Source organism: Salvelinus alpinus, chromosome 2 (assembly GCF_045679555.1).
Source record: "Salvelinus alpinus chromosome 2, SLU_Salpinus.1, whole genome shotgun sequence".
Lineage (NCBI taxonomy): Eukaryota > Metazoa > Chordata > Actinopteri > Salmoniformes > Salmonidae > Salvelinus > Salvelinus alpinus.
In genome coordinates, this window is record NC_092087.1 from 22,797,597 (window position 1) to 22,815,466 (window position 17,870).

General features: G+C 52.2%; 1 protein-coding gene across 1 annotated transcript in view; it reads right to left on the bottom strand.

The window, feature by feature from the left end:
- Positions 1-17,870, bottom strand: part of LOC139540660 (extracellular sulfatase Sulf-2-like) — a 114,634-nt gene that overhangs the window by 5,558 nt on the left and 91,206 nt on the right. The window lies entirely within an intron of this gene.

Here is a 17,870-nt window from a genome sequence, read left to right on the forward strand (position 1 = left end):
CTGTCTTACAGCACCCTCTCTTTCAGCACCCTGTCTTTCAGCACCCTGTCTTTCAGCACCCTGTCTTACAGCACCCTCTCTTTCAGCACCCTCTCTTTCAGCACCGTCTCTTACAGCACCGTCTCTTTCAGCACCCTCTCTTTCAGCACCGTCTCTTACAGCACCCTCTCTTTCAACACCCTGTCTTTAAGCACCCTGTCTTTCAGCACCTTCTCTTTCAGCAACCTCTCTTTCAGCACCCTCTCTTTCAGCACCCTCTCTTTCAGCACCGTCTCTTACAGCACCCTCTCTTTCAACACCCTGTCTTTTAGCACCCTGTCTTACAGCACCCTCTCTTTCAACACCCTGTATTTTAGCACCCTCTCTTTCAGCACCCTGTCTTTCAGCACCCTGTCTTACAGCACCCTCTCTTACAGCACCGTCTCTTACAGCACCCTCTCTTTCAGCACCCTCTCTTTCAGCACCCTCTCTTTCAGCACCCTCTCTTTCAGCACCGTCTCTTTCAGCACCCTCTCTTTCAGCACCGTCTCTCACAGCACCCTGTCTTACAGCACCCTGTCTTTCAGCACCCTGTCTTTCAGCACCCTGTCTTACAGCACCCTCTTTTACAGCACCCTCTCTTTCAGCACCCTCTCTTACAGCACCCTCTCTTACAGCACCGTCTCTTACAGCACCCTCTCTTTCAGCACCCTCTCTTTCAGCACCCTCTCTTTCAGCACCGTCTCTTACAGCACCCTCTCTTTCAACACCCTGTCTTTTAGCACCCTGTCTTTCAGCACCCTGTCTTTCAGCACCCTCTCTTACAGCACCCTGTCTTTTAGCACCCTGTCTTTCAGCACCCTGTCTTTCAACACCCTGTCTTTCAACACCCTGTCTTACAGCACCCTCTCTTTCAACACCCTGTCTTTTAGCACCCTGTCTTTTAGCACCCTGTCTTTCAACACCCTGTCTTTTAGCACCATGTCTTTCAGCACCCTGTCTTTTAGCACCCTGTCTTTTAGCACCCTCTCTTACAGCACCCTCTCTTTCAGCACCCTCTCTTTCAGCACCGTCTCTTACAGCACCCTGTCTTTCAGCACCCTGTCTTTCAGCACCCTGTCTTACAGCACCCTCTCTTACAGCACCCTCTCTTTCAGCACCCTCTCTTACAGCACCCTCTCTTACAGCACCGTCTCTTACAGCACCCTCTCTTTCAGCACCCTCTCTTTCAGCACCCTCTCTTACAGCACCCTCTCTTTCAGCACCCTCTCTTTCAGCACCGTCTCTTACAGCACCCTGTCTTTCAGCACCCTGTCTTTCAGCACCCTGTCTTACAGCACCCTCTCTTACAGCACCGTCTCTTACAGCACCCTCTCTTTCAGCACCCTGTCTTTCAGCACCCTGTCTTTCAGCACCCTGTCTTACAGCACCCTCTCTTTCAGCACCCTCTCTTTCAGCACCGTCTCTTACAGCACCGTCTCTTTCAGCACCCTCTCTTTCAGCACCGTCTCTTACAGCACCCTCTCTTTCAACACCCTGTATTTTAGCACCCTCTCTTTCAGCACCCTGTCTTTCAGCACCCTGTCTTACAGCACCCTCTCTTACAGCACCGTCTCTTACAGCACCCTCTCTTTCAGCACCCTCTCTTTCAGCACCCTCTCTTTCAGCACCGTCTCTTTCAGCACCCTCTCTTTCAGCACCGTCTCTCACAGCACCCTGTCTTACAGCACCCTGTCTTTCAGCACCCTGTCTTTCAGCACCCTGTCTTACAGCACCCTCTTTTACAGCACCCTCTCTTTCAGCACCCTCTCTTACAGCACCCTCTCTTACAGCACCGTCTCTTACAGCACCCTCTCTTTCAGCACCCTCTCTTTCAGCACCCTCTCTTACAGCACCCTCTCTTTCAGCACCCTCTCTTTCAGCACCGTCTCTTACAGCACCCTGTCTTTCAGCACCCTGTCTTTCAGCACCCTGTCTTACAGCACCCTCTCTTACAGCACCGTCTCTTACAGCACCCTCTCTTTCAGCACCCTGTCTTTCAGCACCCTGTCTTTCAGCACCCTGTCTTACAGCACCCTCTCTTTCAGCACCCTCTCTTTCAGCACCGTCTCTTACAGCACCGTCTCTTTCAGCACCCTCTCTTTCAGCACCGTCTCTTACAGCACCCTCTCTTTCAGCACCCTCTCTTTCAGCACCCTCTCTTTCAGCACCCTCTCTTTCAGCACCGTCTCTTTCAGCACCCTCTCCTACAGCACCCTCTCTTTCAGCACCCTCTCTTTCAGCACCGTCTCTTACAGCACCCTCTCTTTCAGCACCCTCTCTTTCAGCACCCTCTCTTACAGCACCCTCTCTTTCAGCACCCTCTCTTACAGCACCCTCTCTTACAGCACCGTCTATTACAGCACCCTCTCTTTCAGCACCGTCTCTTTCAGCACCCTCTCTTTCAGCACCCTCTCTTTCAGCACCGTGTCTCACAGCACCCTGTCTTTCAGCACCCTGTCTTTCAGCACCCTGTCTTACAGCACCCTCTCTTACAGCACCGTCTCTTACAGCACCCTCTCTTTCAGCACCCTGTCTTTCAGCACCCTGTCTTTCAGCACCCTCTCTTTCAACACCCTGTCTTTTAGCACCCTGTCTTTTAGCACCCTGTCTTTCAACACCCTGTCTTTTAGCACCATGTCTTTCAGCACCCTGTCTTTTAGCACCCTGTCTTTTAGCACCCTCTCTTACAGCACCCTCTCTTACAGCACCCTCTCTTTCAGCACCGTCTCTTACAGCACCCTGTCTTTCAGCACCCTGTCTTTCAGCACCCTGTCTTACAGCACCCTCTCTTACAGCACCCTCTCTTTCAGCACCCTCTCTTCCAGCACCCTCTCTTACAGCACCGTCTCTTACAGCACCCTCTCTTTCAGCACCCTCTCTTTCAGCACCCTCTCTTACAGCACCCTCTCTTTCAGCACCTTCTCTTTCAGCACCGTCTCTTACAGCACCCTGTCTTTCAGCACCCTGTCTTTCAGCACCCTGTCTTACAGCACCCTCTCTTACAGCACCGTCTCTTACAGCACCCTCTCTTTCAGCACCCTGTCTTTCAGCACCCTGTCTTTCAGCACCCTGTCTTACAGCACCCTCTCTTTCAGCACCCTCTCTTTCAGCACCGTCTCTTACAGCACCCTCTCTTTCAGCACCCTCTCTTTCAGCACCGTCTCTTACAGCACCCTCTCTTTCAACACCCTGTCTTTAAGCACCCTGTCTTTCAGCACCCTCTCTTTCAGCAACCTCTCTTTCAGCACCCTCTCTTACAGCACCCTCTCTTTCAGCACCCTCTCTTTCAGCACCGTCTCTTACAGCACCCTCTCTTTCAACACCCTGTCTTTTAGCACCCTGTCTTACAGCACCCTCTCTTTCAACACCCTGTCTTTTAGCACCCTCTCTTTCAGCACCCTGTCTTTCAGCACCCTGTCTTACAGCACCCTCTCTTACAGCACCGTCTCTTACAGCACCCTCTCTTTCAGCACCCTCTCTTTCAGCACCCTCTCTTTCAGCACCCTCTCTTTCAGCACCGTCTCTTACAGCACCCTCTCTTACAGCACCCTCTCTTTCAGCACCCTCTCTTTCAGCACCATCTCTTACAGCACCCTCTCTTTCAGCACCCTCTCTTTCAGCACCCTCTCTTACAGCACCCTCTCTTTCAGCACCCTCTCTTACAGCACCCTCTCTTACAGCACCGTCTCTTACAGCACCCTCTCTTTCAGCACCCTCTCTTTCAGCACCCTCTCTTACAGCACCCTCTCTTTCAGCACCCTCTCTTTCAGCACCGTCTCTCACAGCACCCTGTCTTTCAGCACCCTGTCTTTCAGCACCCTGTCTTACAGCACCCTCTCTTACAGCACCGTCTCTTACAGCACCCTCTCTTTCAGCACCCTGTCTTTCAGCACCCTGTCTTTCAGCACCCTGTCTTTCAGCACCCTGTCTTACAGCACCCTCTCTTTCAGCACCCTCTCTTTCAGCACCCTCTCTTACAGCACCCTCTCTTTCAGCACCCTCTCTTTCAGCACCGTCTCTTACAGCACCCTCTCTTTCAACACCCTGTCTTTTAGCACCCTGTCTTTCAGCACCCTGTCTTTCAACACCCTGTCTTACAGCACCCTCTCTTTCAACACCCTGTCTTTTAGCACCCTGTCTTTTAGCACCCTCTCTTTCAGCACCCTCTCTTTCAGCACCCTGTCTTTCAGCACCCTGTCTTTCAGCACCCTCTCTTACAGCACCCTCTCTTACAGCACCGTCTCTTACAGCACCCTCTCTTTCAGCACCCTCTCTTTCAGCACCCTCTCTTACAGCACCCTCTCTTTCAGCACCCTCTCTTTCAGCACCGTCTCTTACAGCACCCTGTCTTTCAGCACCCTGTCTTTCAGCGCCCTGTCTTAAAGCACCCTCTCTTACAGCACCGTCTCTTACAGCACCCTCTCTTTCAGCACCCTGTCTTTCAGCACCCTGTCTTTCAGCACCCTGTCTTTCAGCACCCTGTCTTTCAGCACCCTGTCTTTCAGCACCCTCTCTTTCAGCACCGTCTCTTACAGCACCCTCTCTTTCAGCACCCTCTCTTTCAGCACCGTCTCTTTCAGCACCGTCTCTTACAGCACCCTCTCTTTCAACACCCTGTCTTTAAGCACCCTGTCTTTCAGCACCCTCTCTTTCAGCAACCTCTCTTTCAGCACCCTCTCTTACAGCACCCTCTCTTTCAGCACCCTCTCTTTCAGCACCGTCTCTTACAGCACCCTCTCTTTCAACACCCTGTCTTTTAGCACACTGTCTTACAGCTTCCTCTCATTCAACACCCTGTCTTTTAGCACCCTCTCTTTCAGCACCCTGTCTTTCAGCACCCTGTCTTATTGCACCCTGTCTTACAGCACCCTCTCTTACAGCACCCTCTCTTTCAGCACCCTCTCTTTCAGCACCCTCTCTTTCAGCACCCTCTCTTTCAGCACCCTCTCTTTCAGCACCGTCTCTTACAGCACCCTCTCTTACAGCACCCTCTCTTTCAGCACCCTCTCTTTCAGCACCGTCTCTTACAGCACCCTCTCTTTCAGCACCCTCTCTTTCAGCACCCTCTCTTACAGCACCCTCTCTTACAGAACCCTCTCTTACAGCACCGTCTCTTACAGCACCCTCTCTTTCAGCACCCTCTCTTTCAGCACCGTCTCTTACAGCACCCTGTCTTTCAGCACCCTGTCTTTCAGCACCCTGTCTTTTAGCACCCTGTCTTTTAGCACCCTCTCTTACAGCACCCTCTCTTACAGCACCCTCTCTTTCAGCACCGTCTCTTACAGCACCCTGTCTTTCAGCACCCTGTCTTTCAGCACCCTGTCTTACAGCACCCTCTCTTACAGCACCCTCTCTTTCAGCACCCTCTCTTACAGCACCCTCTCTTACAGCACCGTCTCTTACAGCACCCTCTCTTTCAGCACACTCTCTTTCAGCACCCTCTCTTACAGCACCCTCTCTTTCAGCACCTTCTCTTTCAGCACCGTCTCTTACAGCACCCTGTCTTTCAGCACCCTGTCTTTCAGCACCCTGTCTTACAGCACCCTCTCTTACAGCACCGTCTCTTACAGCACCCTCTCTTTCAGCACCCTGTCTTTCAGCACCCTGTCTTTCAGCACCCTGTCTTACAGCACCCTCTCTTTCAGCACCCTCTCTTTCAGCACCGTCTCTTACAGCACCCTCTCTTTCAGCACCCTCTCTTTCAGCACCGTCTCTTACAGCACCCTCTCTTTCAACACCCTGTCTTTAAGCACCCTGTCTTTCAGCACCCTCTCTTTCAGCAACCTCTCTTTCAGCACCCTCTCTTACAGCACCCTCTCTTTCAGCACCCTCTCTTTCAGCACCGTCTCTTACAGCACCCTCTCTTTCAACACCCTGTCTTTTAGCACCCTGTCTTACAGCACCCTCTCTTTCAACACCCTGTCTTTTAGCACCCTCTCTTTCAGCACCCTGTCTTTCAGCACCCTGTCTTACAGCACCCTCTCTTACAGCACCGTCTCTTACAGCACCCTCTCTTTCAGCACCCTCTCTTTCAGCACCCTCTCTTTCAGCACCCTCTCTTTCAGCACCGTCTCTTACAGCACCCTCTCTTACAGCACCGTCTCTTACAGCACCCTCTCTTTCAGCACCCTGTCTTTCAGCACCCTGTCTTTCAGCACCCTGTCTTTCAGCACCCTGTCTTACAGCACCCTCTCTTTCAGCACCCTCTCTTTCAGCACCGTCTCTTACAGCACCCTCTCTTTCAGCACCCTCTCTTTCAGCACCCTGTCTTTCAGCACCCTCTCTTTCAGCAACCTCTCTTTCAGCACCCTCTCTTTCAGCACCCTCTCTTTCAGCACCGTCTCTTACAGCACCCTCTCTTTCAACACCCTGTCTTTTAGCACCCTGTCTTTCAGCACCCTGTCTTTCAGCACCCTCTCTTACAGCACCCTGTCTTTTAGCACCCTGTCTTTCAGCACCCTGTCTTTCAACACCCTGTCTTTCAACACCCTCTCTTACAGCACCCTCTCTTACAGCACCCTCTCTTTCAGCACCCTCTCTTTCAGCACCCTCTCTTTCAGCACCCTCTATTTCAGCACACTCTCTTTCAGCACCGTCTCTTACAGCACCGTCTCTTACAGCACCCTCTCTTTCAGCACCCTCTCTTACAGCACCCTCTCTTTCAGCACCCTCTCTTTCAGCACCGTCTCTTACAGCACCCTCTCTTTCAACACCCTGTCTTTTAGCACCCTGTCTTTCAGCACCCTGTCTTTCAACACCCTGTCTTTCAACACCCTGTCTTACAGCACCCTCTCTTTCAACACCCTGTCTTTTAGCACCCTGTCTTTTAGCACCCTCTCTTTCAGCACCCTCTCTTTCAGCACCCTGTCTTTCAGCACCCTGTCTTTCAGCACCCTCTCTTACAGCACCCTCTCTTACAGCACCGTCTCTTACAGCACCCTCTCTTTCAGCACCCTCTCTTTCAGCACCCTCTCTTACAGCACCCTCTCTTTCAGCACCCTCTCTTTCAGCACCGTCTCTTACAGCACCCTGTCTTTCAGCACCCTGTCTTTCAGCGCCCTGTCTTACAGCACCCTCTCTTACAGCACCGTCTCTTACAGCACCCTCTCTTTCAGCACCCTGTCTTTCAGCACCCTGTCTTTCAGCACCCTGTCTTTCAGCACCCTGTCTTTCAGCACCCTCTCTTTCAGCACCCTCTCTTTCAGCACCCTCTCTTACAGCACCCTCTCTTTCAGCACCCTCTCTTTCAGCACCGTCTCTTACAGCACCCTCTCTTTCAACACCCTGTCTTTAAGCACCCTGTCTTTCAGCACCCTCTCTTTCAGCAACCTCTCTTTCAGCACCCTCTCTAACAGCACCCTCTCTTTCAGCACCCTCTCTTTCAGCACCGTCTCTTACAGCACCCTCTCTTTCAACACCCTGTCTTTTAGCACACTGTCTTACAGCTTCCTCTCATTCAACACCCTGTCTTTTAGCACCCTCTCTTTCAGCACCCTGTCTTTCAGCACCCTGTCTTACTGCACCCTGTCTTACAGCACCCTCTCTTACAGCACCCTCTCTTTCAGCACCCTCTCTTTCAGCACCCTCTCTTTCAGCACCCTCTCTTTCAGCACCCTCTCTTTCAGCACCGTCTCTTACAGCACCCTCTCTTACAGCACCCTCTCTTTCAGCATCCTCTCTTTCAGCACCGTCTCTTACAGCACCCTCTCTTTCAGCACCCTCTCTTACAGCACCCTCTCTTACAGAACCCTCTCTTACAGCACCGTCTCTTACAGCACCCTCTCTTTCAGCACCCTCTCTTTCAGCACCGTCTCTTACAGCACCCTGTCTTTCAGCACCCTGTCTTTCAGCACCCTGTCTTACAGCACCCTCTCTTACAGCACCGTCTCTTACAGCACCCTCTCTTTCAGCACCCTGTCTTTCAGCACCCTGTCTTTCAGCACCCTGTCTTTCAGCACCCTGTCTTACAGCACCCTCTCTTACAGCACCGTCTCTTACAGCACCCTCTCTTTCAGCACCCTCTCTTTCAGCACCCTCTCTTACAGCACCCTCTCTTTCAGCATCCTCTCTTTCAGCACCGTCTCTTCCAGCACCCTGTCTTTCAGCACCCTGTCTTTCAGCACCCTGTCTTTTAGCACCCTCTCTTACAGCACCCTCTCTTTCAACACCCTCTCTTTCAGCACCCTCTCTTTCAGCACCCTCTCTTTCAGCACCCTCTCTTTCAGCACCGTCTCTTACAGCACCGTCTCTTACAGCACCCTCTCTTTCAGCACCCTCTCTTACAGCACCCTCTCTTTCAGCACCCTCTCTTTCAGCACCGTCTCTTACAGCACCCTCTCTTTCAACACCCTGTCTTTTAGCACCCTGTCTTTCAGCACCCTGTCTTTCAACACCCTGTCTTTCAACACCCTGTCTTACAGCACCCTCTCTTTCAACACCCTGTCTTTTAGCACCCTGTCTTTTAGCACCCTCTCTTTCAGCACCCTCTCTTTCAGCACCCTGTCTTTCAGCACCCTGTCTTTCAGCACCCTCTCTTACAGCACCCTCTCTTACAGCACCGTCTCTTACAGCACCCTCTCTTTCAGCACCCTCTCTTTCAGCACCCTCTCTTACAGCACCCTCTCTTTCAGCACCCTCTCTTTCAGCACCGTCTCTTACAGCACCCTGTCTTTCAGCACCCTGTCTTTCAGCGCCCTGTCTTACAGCACCCTCTCTTACAGCACCGTCTCTTACAGCACCCTCTCTTTCAGCACCCTGTCTTTCAGCACCCTGTCTTTCAGCACCCTGTCTTTCAGCACCCTGTCTTTCAGCACCCTCTCTTTCAGCACCCTCTCTTTCAGCACCCTCTCTTACAGCACCCTCTCTTTCAGCACCCTCTCTTTCAGCACCGTCTCTTACAGCACCCTCTCTTTCAACACCCTGTCTTTAAGCACCCTGTCTTTCAGCACCCTCTCTTTCAGCAACCTCTCTTTCAGCACCCTCTCTAACAGCACCCTCTCCTTCAGCACCCTCTCTTTCAGCACCGTCTCTTACAGCACCCTCTCTTTCAACACCCTGTCTTTTAGCACACTGTCTTACAGCACCCTCTCTTTCAACACCCTGTCTTTTAGCACCCTCTCTTTCAGCACCCTGTCTTTCAGCACCCTGTCTTACTGCACCCTGTCTTACAGCACCCTCTCTTACAGCACCGTCTCTTACAGCACCCTCTCTTTCAGCACCCTCTCTTTCAGCACCCTCTCTTTCAGCACCCTCTCTTTCAGCACCGTCTCTTACAGCACCCTCTCTTACAGCACCCTCTCTTTCAGCACCCTCTCTTTCAGCACCGTCTCTTACAGCACCCTCTCTTTCAGCACCCTCTCTTTCAGCACCCTCTCTTACAGCACCCTCTCTTACAGAACCCTCTCTTACAGCACCGTCTCTTACAGCACCCTCTCTTTCAGCACCCTCTCTTTCAGCACCCTCTCTTACAGCACCCTCTCTTTCAGCACCCTCTCTTTCAGCACCGTCTCTTACAGCACCCTGTCTTTCAGCACCCTGTCTTTCAGCACCCTGTCTTACAGCACCCTCTCTTACAGCACCGTCTCTTACAGCACCCTCTCTTTCAGCACCCTGTCTTTCAGCACCCTGTCTTTCAGCACCCTGTCTTTCAGCACCCTGTCTTACAGCACCCTCTCTTACAGCACCGTCTCTTACAGCACCCTCTCTTTCTGCACCCTCTCTTTCAGCACCCTCTCTTACAGCACCCTCTCTTTCAGCACCCTGTCTTACAGCACCCTCTCTTACAGCACCGTCTCTTACAACACCCTCTCTTTCAGCACCCTGTCTTTCAGCACCCTGTCTTTCAGCACCCTGTCTTACAGCACCCTCTCTTTCAGCACCCTCTCTTTCAGCACCGTCTCTTACAGCACCCTCTCTTTCAGCACCCTCTCTTTCAGCACCGTCTCTTACAGCACCCTCTCTTTCAACACCCTGTCTTTAAGCACCCTGTCTTTCAGCACCTTCTCTTTCAGCAACCTCTCTTTCAGCACCCTCTCTTACAGCACCCTCTCTTTCAGCACCCTCTCTTTCAGCACCGTCTCTTACAGCACCCTCTCTTTCAACACCCTGTCTTTTAGCACCCTGTCTTACAGCACCCTCTCTTTCAACACCCTGTCTTTTAGCACCCTCTCTTTCAGCACCCTGTCTTTCAGCACCCTGTCTTACAGCACCCTCTCTTACAGCACCGTCTCTTACAGCACCCTCTCTTTCAGCACCCTCTCTTTCAGCACCCTCTCTTTCAGCACCGTCTCTTTCAGCACCCTCTCTTACAGCACCCTCTCTTTCAGCACCCTCTCTTTCAGCACCGTCTCTTACAGCACCCTCTCTTTCAGCACCCTCTCTTTCAGCACCCTCTCTTACAGCACCCTCTCTTTCAGCACCCTCTCTTACAGCACCCTCTCTTACAGCACCGTCTCTTACAGCACCCTCTCTTTCAGCACCCTCTCTTTCAGCACCCTCTCTTACAGCACCCTCTCTTTCAGCACCCTCTCTTTCAGCACCGTCTCTCACAGCACCCTGTCTTTCAGCACCCTGTCTTACAGCACCCTCTCTTACAGCACCGTCTCTTACAGCACCCTCTCTTTCAGCACCCTGTCTTTCAGCACCCTGTCTTTCAGCACCCTCTCTTTCAACACCCTGTCTTTTAGCACCCTGTCTTTTAGCACCCTGTCTTTCAACACCCTGTCTTTTAGCACCATGTCTTTCAGCACCCTGTCTTTTAGCACCCTGTCTTTTAGCACCCTCTCTTACAGCACCCTCTCTTACAGCACCCTCTCTTTCAGCACCGTCTCTTACAGCACCCTGTCTTTCAGCACCCTGTCTTTCAGCACCCTGTCTTACAGCACCCTCTCTTACAGCACCCTCTCTTTCAGCACCCTCTCTTACAGCACCCTCTCTTACAGCACCGTCTCTTACAGCACCCTCTCTTTCAGCACCCTCTCTTTCAGCACCCTCTCTTACAGCACCCTCTCTTTCAGCACCCTCTCTTTCAGCACCGTCTCTTACAGCACCCTGTCTTTCAGCACCCTGTCTTTCAGCACCCTGTCTTACAGCACCCTCTCTTACAGCACCGTCTCTTACAGCACCCTCTCTTTCAGCACCCTGTCTTTCAGCACCCTGTCTTTCAGCACCCTGTCTTACAGCACCCTCTCTTTCAGCACCCTCTCTTTCAGCACCGTCTCTTACAGCACCTTCTCTTTCAGCACCCTCTCTTTCAGCACCGTCTCTTACAGCACCCTCTCTTTCAACACCCTGTCTTTAAGCACCCTGTCTTTCAGCACCCTCTCTTTCAGCAACCTCTCTTTCAGCACCCTCTCTTACAGCACCCTCTCTTTCAGCACCTTACAGTCTCTTCCAGCACCCTCTCTTTCAACACCCTGTCTTTTAGCACCCTGTCTTACAGCACCCTCTCTTTCAACACCCTGTCTTTTAGCACCCTCTCTTTCAGCACCCTGTCTTTCAGCACCCTGTCTTACAGCACCCTCTCTTACAGCACCGTCTCTTACAGCACCCTCTCTTTCAGCACCCTCTCTTTCAGCACCCTCTCTTTCAGCACCCTCTCTTTCAGCACCGTCTCTTACAGCACCCTCTCTTACAGCACCCTCTCTTACAGCACCCTCTCTTTCAGCACCCTCTCTTTCAGCACCGCACCTTCTCTTACAGCACCCTCTCTTTCAGCACCCTCTCTTTCAGCACCCTCTCTTACAGCACCCTCTCTTTCAGCACCCTCTCTTTCAGCACCGTCTCTTACAGCACCCTGTCTTTCAGCACCCTGTCTTTCAGCACCCTGTCTTACAGCACCCTGTCTTACAGCACCCTCTCTTACAGCACCCTCTCTTTCAGCACCCTGTCTTTCAGCACCCTGTCTTTCAGCACCCTGTCTTTCAGCACCCTGTCTTACAGCACCCTCTCTTACAGCACCCTCTCTTACAGCACCCTCTCTTTCAGCACCCTCTCTTTCAGCACCCTCTCTTACAGCACCCTCTCTTTCAGCACCCTGTCTTACAGCACCCTCTCTTACAGCACCCTCTCTTACAGCACCCTCTCTTTCAGCACCCTGTCTTTCAGCACCCTGTCTTTCAGCACCCTGTCTTACAGCACCCTCTCTTTCAGCACCCTCTCTTTCAGCACCGTCTCTTACAGCACCCTCTCTTTCAGCACCCTCTCTTTCAGCACCGTCTCTTACAGCACCCTCTCTTTCAACACCCTGTCTTTAAGCACCCTGTCTTTCAGCACCTTCTCTTTCAGCAACCTCTCTTTCAGCACCCTCTCTTACAGCACCCTCTCTTTCAGCACCCTCTCTTTCAGCACCGTCTCTTACAGCACCCTCTCTTTCAACACCCTGTCTTTTAGCACCCTGTCTTACAGCACCCTCTCTTTCAACACCCTGTATTTTAGCACCCTCTCTTTCAGCACCCTGTCTTTCAGCACCCTGTCTTACAGCACCCTCTCTTACAGCACCGTCTCTTACAGCACCCTCTCTTTCAGCACCCTCTCTTTCAGCACCCTCTCTTTCAGCACCCTCTCTTTCAGCACCCTCTCTTTACAGCACCCTCTCTTTCAGCACCCTCTCTTTCAGCACCGTCTCTTACAGCACCCTCTCTTTCAGCACCCTCTCTTTCAGCACCCTCTCTTACAGCACCCTCTCTTTCAGCACCCTCTCTTACAGCACCCTCTCTTACAGCACCGTCTCTTACAGCACCCTCTCTTTCAGCACCCTCTCTTTCAGCACCCTCTCTTACAGCACCCTCTCTTTCAGCACCCTCTCTTTCAGCACCCTCTCTTACAGCACCCTGTCTTTCAACACCCTGTCTTTCAGCACCCTCTCTTACAGCACCCTGTCTTACAGCACCCTCTCTTTCAGCACCCTGTCTTTCAGCACCCTGTCTTTCAGCACCCTGTCTTTCAACACCCTCTCTTTTAGCACCCTGTCTTTTAGCACCCTGTCTTTCAACACCCTGTCTTTTAGCACCATGTCTTTCAGCACCCTGTCTTTTAGCACCCTGTCTTTTAGCACCCTCTCTTACAGCACCCTCTCTTACAGCACCCTCTCTTTCAGCACCGTCTCTTACAGCACCCTGTCTTTCAGCACCCTGTCTTTCAGCACCCTGTCTTACAGCACCCTCTCTTACAGCACCCTCTCTTTCAGCACCCTCTCTTACAGCACCCTCTCTTACAGCACCGTCTCTTACAGCACCCTCTCTTTCAGCACCCTCTCTTTCAGCACCCTCTCTTACAGCACCCTCTCTTTCAGCACCCTCTCTTTCAGCACCGTCTCTTACAGCACCCTGTCTTTCAGCACCCTGTCTTTCAGCACCCTGTCTTACAGCACCCTCTCTTACAGCACCGTCTCTTACAGCACCCTCTCTTTCAGCACCCTGTCTTTCAGCACCCTGTCTTTCAGCACCCTGTCTTACAGCACCCTCTCTTTCAGCACCCTCTCTTTCAGCACCGTCTCTTACAGCACCCTCTCTTTCAGCACCCTCTCTTTCAGCACCGTCTCTTACAGCACCCTCTCTTTCAACACCCTGTCTTTAAGCACCCTGTCTTTCAGCACCCTCTCTTTCAGCAACCTCTCTTTCAGCACCCTCTCTTACAGCACCCTCTCTTTCAGCACCCTCTCTTTCAGCACCGTCTCTTACAGCACCCTCTCTTTCAACACCCTGTCTTTTAGCACCCTGTCTTACAGCACCCTCTCTTTCAACACCCTGTCTTTTAGCACCCTCTCTTTCAGCACCCTGTCTTTCAGCACCCTGTCTTACAGCACCCTCTCTTACAGCACCGTCTCTTACAGCACCCTCTCTTTCAGCACCCTCTCTTTCAGCACCCTCTCTTTCAGCACCCTCTCTTTCAGCACCGTCTCTTACAGCACCCTCTCTTACAGCACCCTCTCTTACAGCACCCTCTCTTTCAGCACCCTCTCTTTCAGCACCGTCTCTTACAGCACCCTCTCTTTCAGCACCCTCTCTTACAGCACCCTCTCTTTCAGCACCCTCTCTTACAGCACCCTCTCTTACAGCACCGTCTCTTACAGCACCCTCTCTTTCAGCACCCTCTCTTTCAGCACCCTCTCTTACAGCACCCTCTCTTTCAGCACCCTCTCTTTCAGCACCGTCTCTCACAGCACCCTGTCTTTCAGCACCCTGTCTTTCAGCACCCTGTCTTACAGCACCCTCTCTTACAGCACCGTCTCTTACAGCACCCTCTCTTTCAGCACCCTGTCTTTCAGCACCCTGTCTTTCAGCACCCTGTCTTTCAGCACCCTGTCTTTCAGCACCCTGTCTTTCAGCACCCTCTCTTTCAGCACCGTCTCTTACAGCACCCTCTCTTTCAGCACCCTCTCTTTCAGCACCGTCTCTTACAGCACCCTCTCTTTCAACACCCTGTCTTTAAGCACCCTGTCTTTCAGCACCCTCTCTTTCAGCAACCTCTCTTTCAGCACCCTCTCTTTCAGCACCCTCTCTTTCAGCACCCTCTCTTTCAGCACCGTCTCTTACAGCACCCTCTCTTTCAACACCCTGTCTTTTAGCACCCTGTCTTTCAGCACCCTGTCTTTCAGCACCCTCTCTTACAGCACCCTGTCTTTTAGCACCCTGTCTTTCAACACCCTGTCTTTCAACACCCTCTCTTACAGCACCCTCTCTTTCAGCACCCTCTCTTTCAGCACCCTCTCTTTCAGCACCCTCTCTTTCAGCACCCTCTCTTTCAGCACCGTCTCTTACAGCACCGTCTCTTACAGCACCCTCTCTTTCAGCACCCTCTCTTACAGCACCCTCTCTTTCAGCACCCTCTCTTTCAGCACCGTCTCTTACAGCACCCTCTCTTTCAACACCCTGTCTTTTAGCACCCTGTCTTTCAGCACCCTGTCTTTCAACACCCTGTCTTTCAACACCCTGTCTTACAGCACCCTCTCTTTCAACACCCTGTCTTTTAGCACCCTGTCTTTTAGCACCCTCTCTCTTACAGCACCCTCTCTTACAGCACCCTCTCTTACAGCACCCTCTCTTCTCTTACAGCACCCTCTCTTTCAGCACCCTCTCTTTCAGCACCCTCTCTTACAGCACCCTCTCTTTCAGCACCCTCTCTTTCAGCACCCTCTCTTACAGCACCCTGTCTTTCAGCGCCCTGTCTTTCAGCACCCTGTCTTACAGCACCCTCTCTTACAGCACCGTCTCTTACAGCACCCTCTCTTTCAGCACCCTGTCTTTCAGCACCCTGTCTTTCAGCACCCTGTCTTTCAGCACCCTGTCTTACAGTACCCTCTCTTTCAGCACCCTCTCTTTCAGCACCGTCTCTTACAGCACCCTCTCTTTCAGCACCCTCTCTTTCAGCACCGTCTCTTACAGCACCCTCTCTTTCAACACCCTGTCTTTAAGCACCCTGTCTTTCAGCACCCTCTCTTTCAGCAACCTCTCTTTCAGCACCCTCTCTTACAGCACCCTCTCTTTCAGCACCCTCTCTTTCAGCACCGTCTCTTACAGCACCCTCTCTTTCAACACCCTGTCTTTTAGCACACTGTCTTACAGCACCCTCTCTTTCAACACCCTGTCTTTTAGCACCCTCTCTTTCAGCACCCTGTCTTTCAGCACCCTGTCTTACAGCACCCTGTCTTACAGCACCCTCTCTTACAGCACCCTCTCTTACAGCACCCTCTCTTTCAGCACCCTCTCTTTCAGCACCCTGTCTTTCAGCACCCTGTCTTACAGTACCCTCTCTTTCAGCACCCTCTCTTTCCGCACCGTCTCTTACAGCACCCTCTCTTTCAGCACCCTCTCTTTCAGCACCGTCTCTTACAGCACCCTCTCTTTCAACACCCTGTCTTTAAGCACCCTGTCTTTCAGCACCCTCTCTTTCAGCAACCTCTCTTTCAGCACCCTCTCTTACAGCACCCTGTCTTTCAGCACCCTCTCTTTCAGCACCGTCTCTTACAGCACCCTCTCTTTCAACACCCTGTCTTTTAGCACCCTGTCTTACAGCACCCTCTCTTTCAACACCCTGTCTTTTAGCACCCTCTCTTTCAGCACCCTGTCTTACAGCACCCTGTCTTACAGCACCCTGTCTTACAGCACCCTCTCTTACAGCACCGTCTCTTACAGCACCCTCTCTTTCAGCACCCTCTCTTTCAGCACCCTCTCTTTCAGCACCCTCTCTTTCAGCACCGTCTCTTACAGCACCCTCTCTTACAGCACCCTCTCTTTCAGCACCCTCTCTTTCAGCACCGTCTCTTACAGCACCCTCTCTTTCAGCACCCTCTCTTTCAGCACCCTCTCTTACAGCACCCTCTCTTACAGAACCCTCTCTTCCAGCACCGTCTCTTACAGCACCCTCTCTTTCAGCACCCTCTCTTTCAGCACCCTCTCTTACAGCACCCTCTCTTTCAGCACCCTTTCTTTCAGCACCGTCTCTTACAGCACCCTGTCTTTCAGCACCCTGTCTTTCAGCACCCTGTCTTACAGCACCGTCTCTTACAGCACCGTCTCTTACAGCACCCTCTCTTTCAGCACCCTGTCTTTCAGCACCCTGTCTTTCAGCACCCTGTCTTTCAGCACCCTGTCTTTCAGCACCCTGTCTTACAGCACCCTCTCTTTCAGCACCCTCTCTTTCAGCACCGTCTCTTACAGCACCCTCTCTTTCAGCACCCTCTCTTTCAGCACCGTCTCTTACAGCACCCTCTCTTTCAACACCCTGTCTTTAAGCACCCTGTCTTTCAGCACCCTCTCTTTCAGCAACCTCTCTTTCAGCACCCTCTCTTACAGCACCCTCTCTTTCAGCACCCTCTCTTTCAGCACCTTCTCTTACAGCACCCTCTCTTTCAACACCCTGTCTTTTAGCACCCTGTCTTACAGCACCCTCTCTTTCAACACCCTGTCTTTTAGCACCCTGTCTTTCAGCACCCTGTCTTTCAGCACCCTGTCTTACAGCACCCTGTCTTACAGCACCCTCTCTTACAGCACCGTCTCTTACAGCACCCTCTCTTTCAGCACCCTCTCTTTCAGCACCCTCTCTTTCAGCACCGTCTCTTACAGCACCGTCTCTTACAGCACCCTCTCTTTCAGCACCCTCTCTTACAGCACCCTCTCTTTCAGCACCCTCTCTTTCAGCACCGTCTCTTACAGCACCCTCTCTTTCAACACCCTGTCTTTTAGCACCCTGTCTTTCAGCACCCTGTCTTTCAACACCCTGTCTTTCAACACCCTGTCTTACAGCACCCTCTCTTTCAACACCCTGTCTTTTAGCACCCTGTCTTTCAGCACCCTCTCTTTCAGCACCGTCTCTTACAGCACCCTCTCTTTCAACACCCTGTCTTTTAGCACCCTGTCTTTCAGCACCCTGTCTTTCAACACCCTGTCTTTCAACACCCTGTCTTACAGCACCCTCTCTTTCAACACCCTGTCTTTTAGCACCCTGTCTTTTAGCACCCTCTCTTTCAGCACCCTCTCTTACAGCACCCTCTCTTACAGCACCCTCTCTTACAGCACCCTCTCTTACAGCACCCTCTCTTACAGCACCCTCTCTTTCAGCACCCTCTCTTTCAGCACCCTCTCTTACAGCACCCTCTCTTTCAGCACCCTCTCTTTCAGCACCCTCTCTTACAGCACCCTGTCTTTCAGCGCCCTGTCTTTCAGCACCCTGTCTTACAGCACCCTCTCTTACAGCACCGTCTCTTACAGCACCCTCTCTTTCAGCACCCTGTCTTTCAGCACCCTGTCTTTCAGCACCCTGTCTTTCAGCACCCTGTCTTACAGTACCCTCTCTTTCAGCACCCTCTCTTTCAGCACCGTCTCTTACAGCACCCTCTCTTTCAGCACCCT